General features: G+C 48.8%; 4 pseudogenes; all 4 read left to right on the top strand.

Moving 5' to 3' along the window:
• Window positions 1-3,750: 3,750 nt before the first annotated feature.
• Window positions 3,751-3,869, top strand: LOC143957605 (5S ribosomal RNA; annotated as a pseudogene).
• A 320-nt stretch (window positions 3,870-4,189) lies between these two features.
• On the top strand, window positions 4,190-4,308 carry LOC143957591 (5S ribosomal RNA; annotated as a pseudogene).
• Window positions 4,309-4,410: 102 nt separating this feature from the next.
• On the top strand, window positions 4,411-4,529 carry LOC143957409 (5S ribosomal RNA; annotated as a pseudogene).
• Window positions 4,530-4,626: 97 nt separating this feature from the next.
• On the top strand, window positions 4,627-4,746 carry LOC143957490 (5S ribosomal RNA; annotated as a pseudogene).
• Window positions 4,747-21,416: the final 16,670 nt, after the last annotated feature.

Below are 21,416 nucleotides of genomic sequence, written 5' to 3'. Positions count from 1 at the left end.
CCTCTTGCATAGGTTGAGAATACGGAATGGAACTGGGTCTGGAATTTCCGACTTTGTAAACACCGTGTCGTCTCACCCGTTAGATGCGTCTCCTGGAGACACAATAATCCGGGTCCTTTGCCCTCTAGGGCTGACAAAACCACTTTTCTTTTAGTCAGATCTCCCAGGCCCCGCACATTCCACGATATTATCTTAATCCTTTTCGCCTGCATCACTACTTAATGACCCATACATTGGGCAGTTTTAACCAAAAAAGTAAAAAAAAAAAAGAAGTGAAAAAATATACAAAATAGTAATACCAAAAAAATCTTTTCCCTTTTTCCCCTTGACTGTACATACGTGTATCCTATATACTATATAATATTTTATCACATCCCCTTCTAAATAGTGCATCTCTAAATTTGTGCATCCTTGTATTATTTTTATTATTCTTCCCTTACCCCACCTTGCCATCCCATCTCTCCCACCTCCCCACTTACCAAACTCCCTCCCCCACCCCCCTCGCCCCATAGGGCTACCCCCTAGGGGTATATTTGTGGCCTTCTCACAGCACTCCCACCTCTCACCCATACCAATCCTACTGGGTGCTTTCACCCAAAATCTACACCCACTCATGGGAACCCTTTGTCCCCCACTACAGATACCTACTTGTACTCCACACACCCTTATTGCTCAACCCCTACCCCCCACCTACATTATGCACTATACCAGCTACAAAAAATTGCAACAAGCATACCCCCTGTTCCTACCCACTCCCCCCCCCTAAAATGTGTACCCCCGAATCCCTTGAAATCCACCTAACTGCCCTATAGTATGTATTTATAGGTCCTTTTTAGTTTCATCTAGCCATTGGGATGCTTCCTCTGGCGTATTGAAAAAAAACGTCTTTCCTGATGCAATCACCCTTAGGCGAGCTGGATAGAGGAGTGCATACTCTAACCTATATTTAACCATTTCTCGTTTGACTGGCATAAATTCGGCTCTTCTTTTCTGAAGGTCAGGGGAAAAATCAGGATACAGAGAGATCCTAGCTCCTTTAAATCTAATATCTCCCCTCATTCTGGCCTCTCGCAGTAGGGACACTTTATCCTGATAATTAAGGATCTTAAGCATTATAGGCCTAGGGCGCTCCCCCATATGGCGGGTTTTTACCGGGGTACGATGTGCCCGTTCTATTGCAAATGTCGGGGTGAATGTTGTCTCCCCAAAAAGTTCTCTGAACCACTCCTCAAAAAAGCCTATCAAATTAGTCCCCTCGCAATGTTCAGGGAGGCCTAGCACCCTGATATTGTTTCTTCGGTTCCTATTCTCCATCTCGTCGAGTTTATCCGCTTGTGTAATAACTATTTTTTTAAGTGAATCAATTTCCAGCCTCACGGGCCTCAACTCATCCTCCATCGCACCCATGCGTTCCTCGAGCTCTGTAGTTCTCAATATAGTCCTATTCAAATCCTTTCTCATAGACAATAGTTCCTCCTTTATATATCTTAGCTGTTCATCAAACCTGGATATTGAATCTTTGCATTCCTTAATTGCATTCAAAATGTCCCTTAATGTGGGCTCCTCATCCAGGTTGCCCGGCATCGGTAGATGAAAGCTGCTTTGTGTTGTTTCCAAATTTGTTGTAACTATTGCTGGTTTACCCCCCCCTCCCTTATTTCCCCCCAGTTTAGCAACTGATAAAGTAGGGTTGGCCAGAGGCTGGCCTTGACTCCTTCTATCCGCGGAAGAGTTTTTGGTATCTTTATTGTGTAGATTTCCCTGCTGAGAACTTGGATTACCGGGTGATGGTGGACCAGAGTGGGCATAGCGCTCCAATTTTGCCGCTGCCGACGCTGCAGCCATTTGATTGGTTTTGTCCTTAGCGGCTCGGGTGATTTGTTGACCCTCTACGGGTATTTGCTCCTCAGGGGATCTTTTTCTTGACATAATTAAATTAAATGGCCACTTATAAACCCACCTCGCAAGTGGTTAGCTTCCACTTATTAGCTGATCCAGCAAGGAAAGGGTAATATAGCACACTCAAAAAAAAAAAAAAAAAAAAAAAAAAAAAAAAGAGGGGTGGGGGGGGGGGGGGGGGGCAGAAATGTTATATGGTTTTCTCCTTGTGTATATGAGAGTTACTCGCTTATCAAAAGGGGACAATACTAATTGGCAGCCAACCTTCAACCCCCGCAATAACCCTGCAGCGGCAGATCTACTGTTGAATCAAGATATTTGTGTTGGTGTATATTTGCATATATTCAAAACATTTTTCCATCAATTTTAGTCAGTGGTTCACTTCAATCATAATCAAAAGGGAAGAGAGACACTTATCTTAGTTGCTAGATCATGGCCACATAACCTTCCATGGATCCATACGAAGCAGGTATGCAAGGCATCCAAATCGTCCAGGTCTTCCTCTCTCTTCCCCAGAAGACTAAACAGGCAGCGCTGTCAGTGTATTCTCCGGTTCATTTCCTCCTGTCTCACCAGCCACAATGACAACTCGAGCGGAGGGGAGGCAAAGAGCAACGAGCGAAGGGGGGAGAGCGGGGGAGAGGAAGCCCCGCACAGGAGTCCCCTCTCACCTACACTACGCGTGTCAGCCAGCCCGCCGCTCAGAGCCTAGGGCGTCACACGTGTCTGTACGCCAAGCTCAAACGGAGCGGAGGGAGAAGCACCGCAGCGCTACAGGAGCCCTGGGGCCGCTCGAGATCTCGCGAGATCCCCAGCGAGACTCTCGGCCCCCGCTCCGACCGACAGCCAGCAGCCCACGGAAAGCAGTAGTCCCCACACAGCAACCACACGCACCCGAACCCGGAGGCAGCAACCCGCAGCTCAAATAAACGATATGTGCCCGAGCATGGGAGACATACGAGCAAAATATAGCGAAAGGCCTTTAGGCAACATCCGATGGGATCAGGTAGCCCGGGGAGGAGCAGGACGGGGTTATCGAACTAGGCAGGATACCGAGGGGTAGAGCAGCACCATGCTCTCACTCCTCACTCACACTCACTCCCATCAACATGTCCATGTAACACTAAATGCCTCTTCAGTGTTGTAAAGGGTGGCGGTCAATTCTTCCATCCGGAGAATATGATTGACTTTGGAATACCACAGCACCTTGGATGGGGGCTGAGGCTCCCTCAGCAGTGCGGGAATGCAGGCCCGGGCGGCGTTCAGGAGCTGCATCGTGAGGGTTTTTTTGTATTTTCGAACAGGCTGTTCGGTCAAGTGTAGAAGGCACGCTGCTGGGAACCCAAAAATTCCTCAAGGCTGGGCATGCCCAGAAAAGGTGTCCCAAGAGGGTTGAGAGTGCACAAAGAAATTGCCTACGGGCACAACACCCTGAAAGCGCCCAATCTCCTTTGGTCTCAGAGGCTAAGCAGGGTTGGTCCTGGTTTGTACCTGGATGGGAGACCGCCTGGGTTTTCCAGATGCTGCAGGCTTCTTTTTATGTTGTTGGCGTTGACTTGTTTTTTTTTTTTGTTTCCCAAGGTGACCATCTTGGCGTTTGTCAAGAGGGTTGAGCGTGCCTGAAAAAATCTGCTATGGCCGCATCACCCTGAAAGAGCCCAATCTCATTTGATCTCAGAGGCTAAGCAGGATTGGGACCTGGTTAGTACCTGGATGGGAGACCGCCTGGGATTTCTCGATGCCATAGGCTTTTTTTTTTAAGTTGTTGGCATTGACTTTTTTTTTTTTGCTTGTTTCCCAAGGTGACCATCTTGGCATTTGTCAAGAAGGTTGAAAGTGCCTGAAGAGATTGCCTACAGGCACATCACCCTGAAAGCACCCAATCTCGTTTGATGTTGGAGGCTAAGAAGAGTCGGGCCTTGTTAGTACCTGGATGGGAGACCACCTGGGAATACCAGTTATTGTAGGCTTCTTTTTATGTTGTTGGCGTTGATTCGGGTTTTTTTTTCGCTTGTTTCCCAAGGTGACCATCTTGGCATTTGTCAAGAGGGTTGAGAGTGCCCAAAGAGATCGCTTACAGCAGCATCACCCTGAAAGAGCCCTATCTCTTCTATTCTCTGAGGCTAAGAAGGGTTGGGCCTAGTTAGTACCTGGATGGGAGATGGCGTTGGAATACCAGGTGCCGTATTCTTCTTTTTATGTTGTTGACATTGACCTGTTTTTTTTCGCTTGTATCTCAAGGTGACTATCTTGGCATTTGTCAAGAGGGTTGAGAGTGCCCAAAGAGATTGCCTATGGGCACATAACCCTGAAAGAGCCTGATCTCCTCTGATCTCAGAGGCTAAACAGGGTTGGGCCTTGCTAGTACCTGGTTTGGAGACCACCTGGGAATACTTGGTGCTGTAGGCTTCTTTTTATGTTGTTGGCGTTGACTTGTTTTTTTTTTTTGTTTGTTTACCAAGGTGACCATCTTGGTGTTTGTCAAGAGGGTTGAGAGTGCCTGAAGAGCTTGCCTATGGCCACATAACCCTGAAAGCACCAGATCTCGTCTGATCTCAGAGACTAAACAGGGTCGGGCCTTGTTAATACCTGGATGGGAGACCACCTGGGAATACTAGGTGCTGTAGACTTCTTCTTATGTTGTTGGTGTTGACTTATTTTTTTGTTTGTTTCCCAAGGTGACCATCTTGGCGTTAGTCAAGAGGGTTGAGAGTGCCTGAAGAAATCTCCTACGGCCACATCACCCTGAAAGAGCCCAATCTCATCTGATCTCAGAGTCTAAGCAGGGTTGGGACCAGTTTAGTACCTGGATGGGAGACCGCCTGGGATTTCCAGATGCCGTAGGCTTCTTTTTATGTTTTTTACGCATCCGGTCCTGCAGTAAATTCGCACTGTGGTCTCCTCCCTGCAAGGGGGAGAGTTTATGGCATCAATAGACATCAAGGATGCATATCTCCATGTTACAATTTTTCCTGCACACCAAAAGTATCTAAGGTTCGCGGTAGAGTGGTGCCATTTTCAATTTGTGGCCTTGCCGTTCGGGCTCGCTACGGCCCCTCGAGTCTTCACAAAGATTCTGGACCCTCTCTTGGCAAACCTAAGAGCTCAGGGTATAGCCGTCATGGCTTATCTAGATGATTTGCTTCTCATAGAGAGAAAGAGAAAGAGAAAACAGCGCTCCTGAACCACAGTGTTACCAGAACGCTAGAACACCTGGAACGCCTAGGTTGGATTATAAACCTAGAAAAGTCGTCCCTACAGCCTGCTACCAGGTTGCAATACCTGGGTATGGTTATCAACACTGCTCAGGGCAAGGTGTTTCTACCAAGGCCAAAAGCCTTGGCCATTGGGGATCTGGTGCGCCTAATTCTGGGCAGAATATCTTCCCCCATTCGGTTGTGCATGAGACCGTTAGGGAAAATGGTTGCCTCCTTCGAGGCCCTTCCATTCGCCCAGTTCCACTCAAGGCCTCTGCAAAGATGCATCCTTGCGGTTTGGAACAGGAAGCCCCAGTCCTTGGATCTTCCTATGCGTCTATCCCCAGGGACACGCAAGAGTCTCGTCTGGTGGTTGCAAACCGAGAATTTGCTGAAAGGCAAACATTTTCTTCCTCTTCCATGGAAGATTATTACGACAGATCCCAGCCTGATAGGCTGGGGAGGAGTGTTGGAGGAGACGTGCTCGCAGGGAAATGGTCTGCGATCGAGAAGCTATTGCTCATAAATGTCTTGGAGATCTGGGCAGTTTATATGGCTCTCATAAACTGGTCTTTCAGACTATGGGGTCTCCCTGTTCGGGTTCAGTCCGACAATGCCACAGCAATGGCCTATATCATTCACCAGGGCGGTACCAGGAGTCTGGTTGCGCAAAAAGAGGTGAGTCGCTTACTTGTCTGGGCAGAAAGGCATGTTCCGTATATTCTCGCTGGAAGGATGTCGCCTGCTATCGCCTTAGTGCTCTGAGCTTTCCTTGACTGGCACCTTGGGCAGTGGCTGCCATCGTGTCTCGTCCCCTCTTCTCCTTTCCTGATCCTTAATGCCTGGATGGGAGACCGCCTGGGAATACCAGGTGTCGTAGGCTTCTTTTTTTTTTCAAATATAATTTTTTCTCCAAACAGGGGAAGACGGTCCCCGAGTACATAATGCAACAGAGAAATACAGAGCTAAAAGCAGCTGAACAATACTTGATACAGGTATATTCGCAACTGTGAGTCTGCCTTCCATCAATCATAATGATTCGTGGCATGGATAAAGTACTGTACCAAGATCCAGGGTCACACAATCCCCAGGTCCCTCCGGCATAATCCATCCAGAGGGGGGTGTAGGGCCGTCATTCACAATTTTCCACTTTTTCCAAAAGAGAGAGGGGGTGGAGGGGCCGTGAGATAGGGGAGGAAGGCAGAAAAGAGAAGGGGTGAAAGATCAGGAAAGGAGAAGAGGGGACGAGACACGATGGCAGCCACTGCCCAAGGGGCCAGTCAAGGAAAGCTCAGAGCACTAAGGCGATAGCAGGCGACATCCTTCCAGCGAGAATATAAAGGTATTCCAGATGTCCCAGGTTTGTTTAAAAAATTCTTGTTTACCTTGTGATGTGAGGATCAAGTCCTCCATTTTTTTAATGTCCTCTATTTTCCTAAGCCAGTGAGTAATGAAAGGGGGGGGGACATTTTTTCCAATAGAGAGGGATGCAGGATTTCGCTGCATTTATCACATGCCGTAAAATTGATTTTTTGTACTTCTCAATGGGAATCTGTGAATGGTGCAAGAGAAAGAATGCAGCCTCTTCCGGGATGGAGAAGTCTGTGAATTTTTGTGTTATGCATCGGATCTCTGTCCAGAAGTCCACCAAGCTGGGGCAGGACCAAAAAATGTAGAGCAACGTGCCCTCTTCTTCTCCACACCTCCAGCATATGTTCGAGGAAGAGGGGAAACATTTATGCAGCTTTGATGGTGTCAAATACCACCTGGTGAGAAGTTTAAAATTCGTCTCCTGTATCTTCGTGCACAGCGAGGTTTTGAGAGCCAAAGTGATAATGCGTTGTCTCTGTGCTGGGGAAAACAAGCAATTAAGGTATTTTTCCCAGTTGGACAGACAGGTTAAGTTTGGGTGATCTGTTTGAGAGAGAATGTGGGCCAAAGGGCCTTCGCTCCTGCATAGAGTCTCAAACACCATCTGAGGGCGGGCGAAAGTTTGAGGATTGGGGATGGAATGGAGAAAATGATGTCGTTGCGCCGCTCTCCAAAAAGGCAGTTGGAAAAGCCCTGTCGGATCTGTTAGGGTTGAGAAAGAAGGCCATTTTCCGTCAATGACGAATTTAGACACATGGTCTAGGTTGGAATTTCTAAGTGGGTCCCTGGTTCAAAGTTCGGATGGCCACGTATATGGAATAGGGGGGAAGTCAAAGACGTGAGTGTGTTTTGGGTAGCGATCAGGTGACTGACTTTCAACTAAGCCCCTATAGTGGGATGTGATATCAATTCTGTGGGTAAATCCTTATAGCACCACATGACGCTTCTTAGCGGAATTCGGGAATGAGATTGTTCTAGTTGCACCCAGAGCTTAGAAAGTTTGTTTCAATTCCAGTCCAATACACGCCCCAGATGGGAGGCCAGGTAGTAGCATCACAAGTCAGGGAGAACCAACCCTCCCTGTTGTTTAGACAATGTCAGCTGTGATCGCTTAAGTCTGGGATTTTTGTGGGCCCAGTTAAATTGAGTGAGCAGGGATTGAGCTTGCTTAAAAAACGGGACTGGAATCTGGATCGGGAGAGCTTGGAAAAGATAGGTAAATTTAGGGAGTATGTTCATTTTAATGAGATTGCATCTCCTGAACCAGGAATGGAGGCCAGAATGCCACCCGTGAAGCAAACTGCGGATCTTAGTGACAAGGGGTGGGGGGAAGTTCAACATAAACGTACGCGCGATGTCCGGTGGAATGTAAGTACCTAAGTACTTAAGGGCTGTATGGGTCCATTTAAATCGAAAATTGGACTGCAAGTCTAGTAACGTTTGCGGGGGGACCACAACCCCCATGGCCTCTGATTTCAAGAAGTATCCCGTATATCTGGAATTCCCGAAGGAGATTTGGCAAGGAAACTCTGGGATTCGTCAGCGAGAACAGCATGTCATCCACGTAGGCAGATATCTTGCACTCAATAGTACCTATTTGGAGTCCCGTTATGTCTGAGTTTTGTCGAATGTTGGAGAGAAAGGGTTCCAATGACAGTGCGAATAATAGGGGCGACAGGGGGGCAACCCTGTCTGGTCCCATTCCCGATGTCAAGGGGAGATGAGAGCACCCCACTCGCTTTAACTTGAGCTGAAGTATGTGTGAGTATATCTTACTTATCCATGCCAGCATCCGTTCACTCAGACCTATATGGCGAAGGACCGAGAACATGAATGTCCACTTGACCCGATCAAAAGCCTTCTCGGCATCAGTACTCACGAAAAGACAAGGGGTCTCAGATGACTTTGCTTTATGGACCAGGGTAAGCACCTTAATGGTGTTGTCCCTATCTTCCCTGGTGGGAATAAAAACCTAACTGGTCAATGTGTATAAGGGACTGCAAGTGCTGTGTCAATCGCGTGGTGAGGATTTTAGAGAATAGTTTTAGGACCGAATTTAGGAGGGAAATGGGTCTGTAGCTCCCACATAGGCCCGGGTCTTTGCCCTTCTTAGGTATCAACGAGATGTGGGCTCTAAGGGTATCCTCAGGAAAATCCCCATTCGAGCTCAGAGTATTAAATAAATTCACCAAGCGCGGGCCGAGAATAGGGAGGAAGATCTTATAGTATTGTGCGGTATATCCGTCAGGGCCCGGAGCCTTACCCACCTTCGGAGGTCCCACGGCTGTCTGGACTTCTTCCAGTGTGATCGGGTCCTCCAAGTACTCCCGTGATTCCGATGAGAGGGTTGGTAGACCAGAACCAGTTACATATCTGTCTATATTGTCCTGTCCGGACCCTGAATCGGGCAGGTTGTAGAGATCAGAGTAACATTTTTCAAAGACTTCAGCTTTTTGGGTTGGTGTAGAGGCCCTCTGGCCATTCTCATCTATCAACTGTGGTATGTAAGAGGGAGATTTCAACTCCTTTACCGACCTGGCTAAGATTTTTCCGCATTTGTCCCCTGACTCCTACATCAGTTTACGACAAAACTGGAGTGCCGCTTTCGCTTTATAATGGAGTAGGTCAGCAATCTGGGTACGGAGTGTCCCCAATTCAATCTCTAAGGTCCGTGAGGGGGCATGTTTATGTTTCCCTTCCACAGAGGCAAGTTCACGAAACAGATTAGCAAGCTGTTCCTTCCGTGTTCGTTTGATGCGCGCCCCGTGCCTGATAAGTACCCTGCGGAGTACTGACTTGTGAGCCTCCCAAATTATCCCCGGGTCGCAGTCCTGCGTTTAGCTTTCTTGGAAATAAAGGTCCAATTCCCTGGTCACATCTGCTAAAACTTCCAGTATCTGGAGGAGGCTCTCATTAAGGTGCCAGAATAGAGACCTAGGTGAGGGGTTCCTAGAGAGGGTGTAGGTAAGGGCTACAGGAGCGTGGTCGGACCAAGTAATATGGCCAATGGAGGAAGAGCTCACCAAGTGCAGTTGGTCATGTGGAATCAAGAAGAAGTCTATCCTCAAGTATGATTTGTGAGGGGAAGAGCAAAAAGAGTAGTCCCTTTCCCCAGAGTGTTGCAGACTCCAGACATTAACTAATTGGTCATTCAGTAAACACTTAGTAATCCGCTTTCTAGAGGAAATGAGGAGCGAGGTATAAGATGCAGAAGTGTCAACCGATGGCGAAAGGGGACATTAAAGTCCCCACCTAATATCAACTGGCCCTCCCGAAAGTCACCTAATCTGTGCAGGGTAATTCTGTGGCAAATGTACAAAGGCGCTCTCCAATGTGGCCCCTAAGAAAAAGATATCGGCCCCCAGGGTCCACCAGAGAATCCTGGAGAACCCAGGGGAGCCTGCTAGCGATCAGAATGGAGACTCCCTTGGTCTTAGAGGAGGGGTTAGTAGAGTGGTAGATCTTAGGGAAGGATCTCGACCGTAGAAAGGGGAGGCTAGTATTTTTAAAATGTGTTTCTTGTATAAAGTCTTCAGTTCTCACAGGAGGATCCACCGTTTTTCAGGGGAGTTCAGTCCCTTAACGTTTAGAGAGGTGACCTTGAGTGAGTCTGCCATCGCTCCTCAGGGAGGGGGAGGGGACGTCAGAGAAAAGCAAAGAAAGTTGAACCAAGGTAGGTTTTGGGTAGGTAATGGATGGCGGGAACTAAGGGGGAGAAAGGAAGGGCAAATGGAAGGAAAGGTAAGGGGAAAAAGAGGCCGGGCACCTCAACCCCAGGGGGAGAGGGAAATTAAGGGTTGTCCGCACTCAACAGTACAGGAAGGGTATACTAAAACAGCACAATTATGCTATAGCGCTTACAAGATGTACAATGGGTTTAAAGCGCCTTCCTACTTGGGTTGGTGGGTAGACAGGTCGGAGAGGGAGCCCCCGGAACCCAGTCCCCCCAGTCCCGGCAGTGGTAAATGTCACGTCTGATACCGGTATGCAAATAAAAGACAATCAGTAACATCATAGAACCAAAAAACAATAGTATAATCAAAACAGAGGTAGAGCATATAACTGTCAGCACTGAGGGGTCTCCTCGGCTCGCCCTAAACGTAGGCATGCACAAGTGAGCCCGTCACAACAGAAAAGGCATCACAGAATGGGATACACCCCCCCGTCCCATACCCCAAAATACATGCAGCCCCCAAACAAATGCATTTCTCCCTTTGGCAGATTGTCCTCTCCTTACCCCCTCTCCCCCGTCCACGCCCCGGGGGGAAAAGGGGGAGGGAAGGGGGTAAAGGGGGAGGGAAAGGGGGGAGGGAAGCGGGGAAAGGGGGGAAGGAAGGGAAGGAGGGAAGGGGGGAGGTAAGGGGGGGCAGCAAGGGAGAGGGGACAAACATGCGGAAATGTCAAGTCCTTTAGCGCACTCACACCAGCAACCACCCGGACCCCATAAATTTCAACTCCTCCCCTCCATGGTCACCACATCAAGATGAAAGAGGAGATCTCTCCGCCTGCAGGGTCTGTCCCCCCTTATCTCGCCAAATGGGAGCTGGACCTCGGTGTCCAATTTACCAGCTCACAGCGGGAGAAGATCCTCCACTTCGCCCAGAAGTCCTCTATTGCCACTAGGGTCCAGGAATCCTGCTATAAAATCTTGACTCGCTGGTATAGGGTGCCCACCTCTCTACACCGTTTCTTCCCGCAGGTCCCCAGTCTTTGTTGGTGGTGCAATGTGGGGGAAGGGACGATGCTGCACATTTTCTGGGACTGCCCCAGAATTCAACCTTACTGGGCGGAGGTGGCGCGCACGATTGAACACCTGACTGGTGCTGCCCTGGAGGGAGACCCCGCGGCCTGTCTACTGCACCTTTCTAAGCGATCGATAAAGAAGTACAAAGCTTCTCTTACCATTCATCTCTTGAATGCCGCCAAGGCATGCATTCCCTTGTGTTGGAGATCGGAGATTCCGCCAACTAAATCCATGTGGTATGCCAAGGTAAATGAAATCAGAAACATGGAAGATCTTACTGCCACTTTGCGTGGGGGGGAGGAGGCCTTCCGGGAGATATGGCGACCATGGATACAATACATCTACACGGAAGCCTACCTCCGTGAGGTTGCTATCCCTGCTCAGTCTCTGTAGTGTACTCCGTCCTCTGATCAGGAGGTGCCACCACTCCACCCCACTTTCCCTTGCTTTGCTTCTCTGTTCTCTCTCCCACCCCCACCTTCCTGCTTCTTCACTCCCTTTGTTCCCCCTCCCATTACCTGACTCGCCCCCCGCCCTAGGCCGGCCCATCCAGATACTTTGAATATCCTATTTTTTATAACTTATCAGGTGCGCCACACGGCTGGGCCTAGCTGGTGGTGGGTCGGTTCTCCGTGACAGGTATCAGTGAGTCTACCACAGTTTAGCTCTGGTGTCTCAACTGGCGGTAGGAGATTGCTAAGATAACGGTCGGATGGCTCCCCCCGGGGCGGTGCACCGCTAGCCGTTATTCGTAATCATAACCACTTATGCTTATTACTGGGTGCACAGCCTCGGGTTTTGAGTTTTGAGATTTGATGTTTGCTATCTGATGTCTGATATTTGATAATGCTGTTATTACGCCACACTGAACCCGATTCCTGTCTCTGTTTCTTATCTTAACTACTGTCATTTTTTGTTATGGTATGTGAAGTTGTTTCATTGTGGAAAATAATAAAGGAATTACAAAAAAAAAAAAAAAAAAAAAGATGAAAGAGGAGCAGCCCTGGTCGGTGTATGGAGAATCCGGCAGGCAAGGGGCTGGGGCCACCATCCCGCCATCCAACGGTAGACTTCACCCGAGCAGCAGTCCTGGGGCCCGCCAATTAGTGTCTCTCCTGCATCGCCATCGGGGGCTGTGTAGAGCATCCAGAGGGAGGCTGGGACCGCCCAAACAGTAAGGGGTAAATCCTTCAGGGGGGTCCAGAGTCAAACTGGAGGGAAGCAGTGTCTCGTACCAATAGGCTCAATAAATAAGTCATCCAGGGTGTCCCTGAAAGCTGCAGAAGGCAATGTCGGCAAAGAGTAGGTGGGGGCCAGAGGGGGGGGGACGAGGGGCGCAACCAGGGGGAGGGGGACACATATGCGGGAATGTCAAGCCCTTCCAGTACAGCGCATTAGGTATCACTCAGACCCCCCAAAGTGCAAATCCCCCATCTAAGGTCAAGACTCCAGAAGGGAAGATGAGCCGCCCTGGTCTGTACATGAAAGAACCTGCTGCCAAGGGGTTGGGGCCATCATCCCTTCCTCCAATGGGAGATACCACCGGCATGACAGCCCCGTGTCCTGTCAAGTGGTGCCCCACCGACAATGTCGTCGGGGTATATGTGGAGCATCCAGGGGGAGGCAGGGACCACCCAAACAGTGAGGGGTAAAGCCTCCAAGGGGGACCGGTGTCAGACAGGAGGATAGCGGTGTCTTGTACAAGTTGGTTAATTAGACAAGTCATCCAGTGTGTTCCTGTGAGCAGCGGAAGGAAAGGTCGGTAAGGATTATGAATGGGTGGGGGCCAGGGAGTGCATAAAACTGCCACCAGATGACCGGGGCAGAGAGGGCAAGGGGATGAAAGTCAGATCTGGTAGGTGGGGGGGTGAGGAGTGTCCCTCATATTACTCACGTTGGCCATCCCTTGAAGCTGAGCACTCTGCATACCCAGGACGTTCTTCTGTATAATCTAGCCTATCTGTATACATTAGCCTGTCTTTTGTACACATTAGCCTCTATCAACTAGCCGGTCCTCTGTATACACTAGTGTATACAGATAGGCTAGATTATACAGAAGAACGTCCTGGGTATGCAGAGATGGAGGCTAGGGTATACAGAGAGAGAGGCTAGAGTATGCATACTTGCTAGTGTATACAGGCGGACTAGTGTATACAGAAGACCGGTTAGTTTATACAGAGAGGCTAATGTGTACAAAAGACAGGCTAGTGTATACAGATAGGCTAGTGTATACAGATAGGCTAGATTATACAGAAGAACGTCCTGGATATGCAGAGATGGAGGCTAAGGTATACAGAGAGAGAGAGGCTAGAGTATGCATACTTGCTAGTGTATACAGACGGACTAGTGTATACAGAAGACCTTTCTAGTTTATACAGAGAGGCTAATGTGTACAAAAGACATGCTAGTGTATACAAATAGGCTAGATTATAGAGAAGAACGTCCTGGGTATGCAGAGAATGAGGCTAGGGTATACAGAGAGAGAGGCTGGGTTACACAGAGAGACTAGTGTATGCAGACTTGCTAGTGTATACAGTAGACCAGCTAGTTTATACAGGGAGGCTAATGTCTACAGAAGACCGGCTAGTGTATACAGATAGGCTAGATTATAGAGATGAACGTCCTGGGTATGCAGAGATGAAGGCTAGGGTATACAGAGAGAGAGGCTGGGTTACAAAGACAGGCTAGTGTATACAGACTTGCTAGTTTATACAGACGGACTCGTGCATACAGAGAGGCTTGGGTATACAGAGAGATTATGTATAAAGAGATGCTAGTGTATACAAAAGACAACCAAGAGTAGACAGTGAGGCTCGTGTATACAGAAGACCGGCTTCAGAGAGGCTAATTTGTACAAAAGACAGGCTAGTGTATACAGATAGGCTAGATTATACAGAGGAAGGTCCTGGGTATGCAGAGATGGAGGCTAGGGTACACAGAGAGAGACTGTGTTACACAGAGAGGCTAGAGTATGCAGAAGACCGGCTAATTTATACAGAGAGGCTAATGAGTACAAAAGGCAGGCTGGTGTATACAGATAGGCTTGATTATACAGAAAAACTTCCTGGGTAAGGCTAGGGTATACAGAGAGAGAGGCTGGGTTACACAGACTTGCTAGTGTATACAGATGGAATAGTGTATACAGAAGACCGGCTAGTTTATACAGAGAGGCTAATGTGTACAAAAGACAGGCTAGATTATACAGAAGAACGTCCTGGGTATGCAGAGATGGAGGCTAGGTTATACAGAGGGAGAGGCTGTTTTACACAGAGAGACAGACTAGTGTATACAGAGAGGCTATGTTATACAGAGAGACTAGGGAAAACAGAGAGGCTAGTGTACAGAGACAAGCTGACAGTGAGGCCGGGGTATAAAGAGAAGCTAGGTTATACAGTAGACAGGCTAGTTTATATAAAAGACAAAATTGGGTAAACAGAATACAGGCTGGGGTATAATGAGAGGCAAGATTATACAGAGAGGCTAGGGTACACAGAGAGGCTAGTGTATAAAGATGTATACAGAAAGGCGGGGTATACCGAGAGACTTGGTGTATAAAAGACAAGCTAGGGTATACATAAGACCGCCTGGGGTATACAGTGAGGCTATTATAATTGGAATGAGGCTGGGGTAATAAGATTGGCTTGGGTATACGGCGAGGTACACCCTAGAAAAGAAACAGAAAAGTCAAACAAGGTAATACAGATAGGCTAATGTTATTCCCCTGAGCCTAGTGTATACAGAAGAATGGCTAGTGTATACAGAGAGGCTAGTGTGTACAGATGACAAGCTATTGTTCACAGATAGGCTTGTGTATACGGAAGACAGTCTGGGGAATTCAGTGAGGCTAGTGTATGCAGAGAGGCTGTAACACCGAGACTATTGTAAAAAGAAGGCAGGCTAGTGTATATAGATTCCGGGCACGTATATACAGAAGACAGAGAGGCTAGTCTATATAGAGTGGCTGGTGTACACAGAGAGCTTAATGTATACAGAAAGGCTAGCGTGTACAGAAGACAGGACTTTATTTTTTGCTAATGCAACTACTTCTGAAACATGTAAAGAGTTACAGTGCTTTTTTCATATTTTGGTGCTGTTAAAAGGTCAGTGGTGTGTTGTCAGTGGTGATATCAATGAGACATCAGTTAATGTGGAGAACTACTAATATACAAAATAGCGCAAAAGAGTGCCAAATTTATTTTGTTAAGTCATTGACTGATAGACGTTAAGTTTGGCAGTGCATGGTTTATTTTGATGTAAGATAGTTCTATTCTCTACCTATAGCCGAGTTTTAGACGACTTTATTATTAGCATTATTCGCATTATTCATATTTATTATGCAGAGTGTAAGTATTGCAGTGAGACGATATTGCTTTTGAAAGATTTGTATTATTATACATAGCATTGTTAGCATACCAATAGGACAATTTACATGGCTTAATATTGCAGAGCGTAATTTAACAGGAAAGAGATCCAAAGCGTTAGTTGCAGTAGCTTCATAAAACTGAGAAATCTTTGCATTACTCTAAATTTAAAAGTTGTTCCGGTAGCTAGGGATGAGCTTCGTGTTCGAGTCGAACGCATGTTCGACTCGAACATCGGTCGTTCGTGCGTTCGCCGAATTCCGAACGTTTGGGCCGTTCGCGGCAAAATTCGTGTGGCCCACAATGCACTGCGATGGCGCAATGCATTGCTGTCTCACGATTGGCCAAGCATGCACTGTGACCCCGCATGCTTGGCCAATCGCAGCGCCAGTAGCGAGGAGAGCAATGGTTGGCCACAGGCATCCTGCCTGTGGCCAATCATAGCTCAGACTGTGTAGTGCACGCCCCACACTATATAAAGCCGCCTTTCAGGCGGCCTCGTGTAGTGTTTGTTAGCATCTGAAGCAGTGGGTGTTCTGTGTACCTTCAACACAGTTACACACCAATCGTTTTTGGCTGATTTACTATTTTGCTCTTGTGTAGTGGTTACTGTCTGTGCCCTGACCGCAGTATACACCACTATATTCACCTCACCTATATAGCTAGTGATCTAGCTTTAATAATAGAGCTTGCAGTCAGTAGTGTTAGTGCGTGCTGTCTGCGTGCTCTGTACCCAGTACATACCACTATATACACCTACATAGCTGTTCTCTATTTGAGCCCGATTGTCATTTGCTGGAGTTATTGGAAGTTGTGTGTGCCTCCAGCACAGCACAGTATACATCTGTATATACCCCTTTAACTCTGCTGTTTTCTGGTTATTATCTGCGTGCCCTGACCGCAGTATACACCGTGATATTCACCTCACCTATATAGCTAGTAGTCCATCTTTAACAATAGAGCTTGCAGTCAGTAGTGTCACTCAGGAGATAGTGCGTGCTGTGTGCCTGCTCTGTACCCAGTACATACCGCTATTATCCACCTACATAGCTGTTCTCTATTTGGGCCCGATTGGCATCTGCTGGAGTTATTGGAAGTTGTGTGTGCCTCCAACACAGCACAGTATACATCTGTATATACCCCTTTAACTCTGCTGTTTTCTGGTTATTATCTGCGTGCCCTGACCGCAGTATACACCGTGATATTCACCTCACCTATATAGCTAGTAGTCCATCTTTAACAATAGAGCTTGCAGTCAGTAGTGTCACTCAGGAGATAGTGCGTGCTGTGTGCCTGCTCTGTACCCAGTACATACCGCTATTATCCACCTACATAGCTGTTCTCTATTTGGGCCCGATTGGCATCTGCTGGAGTTATTGGAAGTTGTGTGTGCCTCCAACACAGCACAGTATACATCTGTATATACCCCTTTAACTCTGCTGTTTTCTGGTTATTATCTGCGTGCCCTGACCGCAGTATACACCGTGATATTCACCTCACCTATATAGCTAGTAGTCCATCTTTAACAATAGAGCTTGCAGTCAGTAGTGTCACTCAGGAGATAGTGCGTGCTGTGTGCCTGCTCTGTACCCAGTACATACCGCTATTATCCACCTACATAGCTGTTCTCTATTTGGGCCCGATTGACATCTGCTGGAGTTATTGGAAGTTGTGTGTGCTTCCAGCACAGCACAGTATACATCTGTATATACCCCTTTAACTCTGCTGTTTTCTTGTTATTGTCTGCGTGCCCTGACCACAGTATACACCGTGATATTCACCTCACCTATATAGCTAGTGGTCCATCTTTAACAATAGAGCTTGCAGTCAGTAGTGTCACTCAGGAGATAGTGCGTGCTGTGTGCCTGCTCTGTACCCAGTACATACCGCTATTATCCACCTACATAGCTGTTCTCTATTTGGGCCCGATTGACATCTGCTGGAGTTATTGGAAGTTGTGTGTGCTTCCAGCACAGCACAGTATACATCTGTATATACCCCTTTAACTCTGCTGTTCTATAAAAAAGGCATCTGCAGGAGTTAGTGGGTGTTGTGTGCCTCCAGCACAATATAAACTACCCAACTACTGTTTTACCCAACTCCCTTCAGGCCATTACCATGTCTGGAAGGCCAGCAAGGAGAGGCAGACAGGCGCGAGCCGATAAAAGAGGGCAAGCAGGCTCTGTGTCTAGAGACAACAGTGCTGGTCGTGGACGCGGTGCATTGTCATCAGCACGTGGCCATGGGACATGCTTGTCCTTCTTTTCTGCAGCTGGACATGTTGAACCGCAACATGCCAACGACTTGGTAGAGTGGATGACCAAGCCCTCTTCATCCTCCTCATCCTCTCTCACCCAGTCTCAGGGTAGTAGAAAAGCAGCTGCCAACACATCGTCGTCCCTCCTCTCAATGTCATCATCAGTGACTCCTTCCCTAGACCCACCACGTCCTCCTGAGGAGTCTCCTGAACTCTTTGAGCACAGTGTTGGGTACATGCTCCAGGAGGATGCCCAGTGTTTGGTGGGCTCTGATGATGACACTCAGCTAGAGGAAGGCAGTAGCGTGAGCACAGAGAGAGGGGATGCTCAAGAAGGACAGCAATCTGGCAGTCATGTTCCACAAGCTGCAGCATACTGCCAGGTTTGCTACAGCGATGAAGAGGGAGGGGATGATGAGGGCACTGACTCCACGTGGGTGCCTGGAAGGAGGGAGGAGGAGGAGGAGGAGGAGGAGGCACATGTCCAACGAGGCAGGATGCCCTCCGGGGGCCAGCTTAGGGGCAGCACACCGACTGAATCACACCGCAGAGCTCCGCCTGCGCAGAGCGCTTCCTCTGCGCAGAGCGCTTCCTCTGCGCGTTATTTTAAAAGTTCTTTGGTGTGGGCCTTTTTTGAGACGAGTGCATCAGATCGCACCGCTGCTATTTGCAACATATGTCTCAAGCGTATCTCACGTGGCCAAAACATCAGCCGCTTGGGCACCACATGCTTGACCAGACATATGTTGACCTGCCATGCAGCTCGTTGGCAAGCATACCTCAAAGACCCACACCAAAGAACAAAGCGGACCTCTCCTTGCTCCTCATCAGCTGGCATCTCCAACCCCACTAGACCTTCAGTCCTCTCTGAAACCTGCTCTGAGAGGAATGAAGGTGTAGAATTAGGTGTGTCACAGCCAAGTGCTTCCGGGAACTCTGCTAGTGGTACATCCACGTCCGATTATAGCAGACAAATGTCCCTGCCCCAGCTGCTGGACCGGCGGAAGAAATTTACTCCCAGCCATCCACATGCCCAGCGGTTGAATGCTAGCTTGGCTAAATTGCTAGCACTTCAACTGCTGCCTTTTCAGTTGGTAGACTCGGCCCCCTTCCGTGAGTTTGTACAATGTGCGGTTCCTCAGTGGCAGGTCCCCAAACGCCACTTTTTCTCACGGAAGGCAATTCCGGCTCTCTACCGGCATGTGGAAGGCAATGTCCTTGCCTCGCTGGACAGGGCGGTCAGTGGTAAGGTGCATATTACCGCTGACTCATGGTCCAGCAGGCATGGACAGGGACGTTACCTGTCTTTCACGGCCCATTGGGTCACTCTTCTGGCTGCTGGGAAGGATGCAGGACAAGGTGCAGTAGTATTGGAGGTTGTTCCGCCACCACGCCTCCAAAATGCTACTATTGGTTGTGACACACCTCTCTCCTCCACCCCCTCCTCTTCTTCTTCCTCCATGGCCTCTTCCAGTGCTCTGTCCTCAGAACCAGCGGTGCTCCGTAGGCGTTGCAGGGGCTACGCAAGTATGCAGGCAAAACGATGCCATGCCGTGCTTGCGCTGGTTTGTTTGGGGGACAGGAGCCACACTGGGGCGGATGTTTTGTCAGCTCTGCAGGGGCAGGCCGAGAGGTGGTTGACGCCACGCCAGCTTAAGCCAGGAATGGTGGTTTGCGACAATGGCACCAACCTCCTCTCCGCCCTCCGACAGGGACAACTGACCCATGTGCCCTGTGTAGCTCACGTCCTTAACCTGGTGGTGCAGCGGTTCTTGGGCAGGTACCCCGGCTTACAGGATGTCCTGAAACAGGCCAGGAGAGTCTGTGTGCATTTCCGCCGATCATTTAATGCCTGTGCTCGGCTGGCTGAGCTCCAAAAGGAGTTGAACCTGCCCAAGAACCGCCTTATATGTGACATGCCCACCAGATGGAACTCAACATTGGCCATGCTGCAGCGGCTGCACACGCAGCAGAGGGCCATCAATGAGTACCTGTGCGACTACGGCACCAGGACAGGGTCAGGAGAGCTTGGTTTTTTCTCACCACGCCAGTGGGGCATGATCAGGGATGCATGCACTGTCCTGTCACCGTTTGAGGAGGCCACAAGGATGGTGAGCAGTGACAGTGCATGCATCAGTGACACTATACCTCTTGTCCACCTCTTGGAGCATACGCTGCGTGGAATAATGGACAGGGCACTTGAGGCAGAACAGAGGCAGGAAGAGGAGGACTTCCTTGCCTCTCAAGGCCCCCTTTATCCAGACAGTGTTCCTGCTGTGCCACCCATCACACAGGAAGAGGGTGAGGAGGAGGAAGAGGAGGAGGAGGATGATTGTGTCAGCATGGAGGTGGAGGCTGGCACTCAGCATCAGCAGCAGCAGTCTTATAGGGATGATTTACAGTCCCAAGAAACACGTGGACTTGTACGTGGCTGGGAGGAGGTAGCTGCGGATCATGTTGTCCTTAGTGACCCAGAGGACTCCGGACCGAATGCCTCAGCTAACCTACGCTGCATGGCCTCCCTGATCCTGCAAAGCCTGCGGAAGGATCCTCGTATTCTTCGGATCAAGGAGAGGGACCATTACTGGCTGGCCACTCTCCTTGATCCACGGTACAAGGGTAAGGTTGCCGACCTTATCTTGCCATCGCAGAGGGAGCAGAGGATGAGACATCTCCGGGAGGCCTTGCAGAAAGCTCTGTGCAACGCGTTCCCAGAGACTGGGAGGTCACAAACTCCTGGTCCTGGACAACGTGTTGCTGAGGCATCAGTCAGAAGGAGCGGTGGAGAAGGTGGCCGTCTGACTGATGCTTTCAGACAATTTTTTAGTCCGCAGCCCCAAGGTATGATTGGTTCCAGCACCCATCGCCAGCGTCTAATTTACATGGTGCAGGAATACCTAGGGGCAAGGTCAGACTTGGACACCTTTCCCACTGAAAATCCTCTGGCTTACTGGGTCTTGAGGATGGATCACTGGCCAGAGCTTGCACAGTATGCAATTGAGCTACTGGCCTGTCCTGCATCCAGCGTTCTTTCGGAACGCACCTTCAGTGCTGCTGGTGGCTTCGTTACCGATCACAGGGTGCGCCTGTCCACCGAATCAGTTGATCGACTGACCTTCATCAAGATGAATCAGTCTTGGATCACCCACAGCTACCAAGCACCTGAAGCTGATGTAACCGAATAATTTTTTTTGAAATACCACATCCCTTCAAGACTGCCTATGCTGATGCTGAGTGACTGTCCTGTTATGTTGATTGTCTATCCTCTTCCTCCTCCGCTGATATGTTGGAAGAACATTTTTGGTTCTGGGTGATGCCAGCAGCCCAATTTTTCTGCCCCTGTTTAACAGGGGCGTTTAAGTACAATTTTTGATGCAATGCTTTGCAGCAGGGCTAATTCCTGCAAAAAAACTAGAGTGTATGGCAGAGGTTGCAGTGTGATGGCACCAGTGCCTAAGGCCCAATTTTTCTGCCCCTGTTTAACAGGGGCGTTTAAGTACAATTTTTGATGCAATGCTTTGCAGCAGGGCTAATTCCTGCAAAAAAACTAGAGTGTATGGCAGAGGTTGCAGTGTGATGGCACCAGT

Source organism: Lithobates pipiens, unplaced genomic scaffold (genome assembly GCF_037356315.1).
Source record: "Lithobates pipiens isolate NorthernLeopardFrog02 unplaced genomic scaffold, aLitPip1_a1.2 Scaffold_52, whole genome shotgun sequence".
Lineage (NCBI taxonomy): Eukaryota > Metazoa > Chordata > Amphibia > Anura > Ranidae > Lithobates > Lithobates pipiens.
This window is presented reverse-complemented; position numbering and strand designations above follow the sequence as displayed.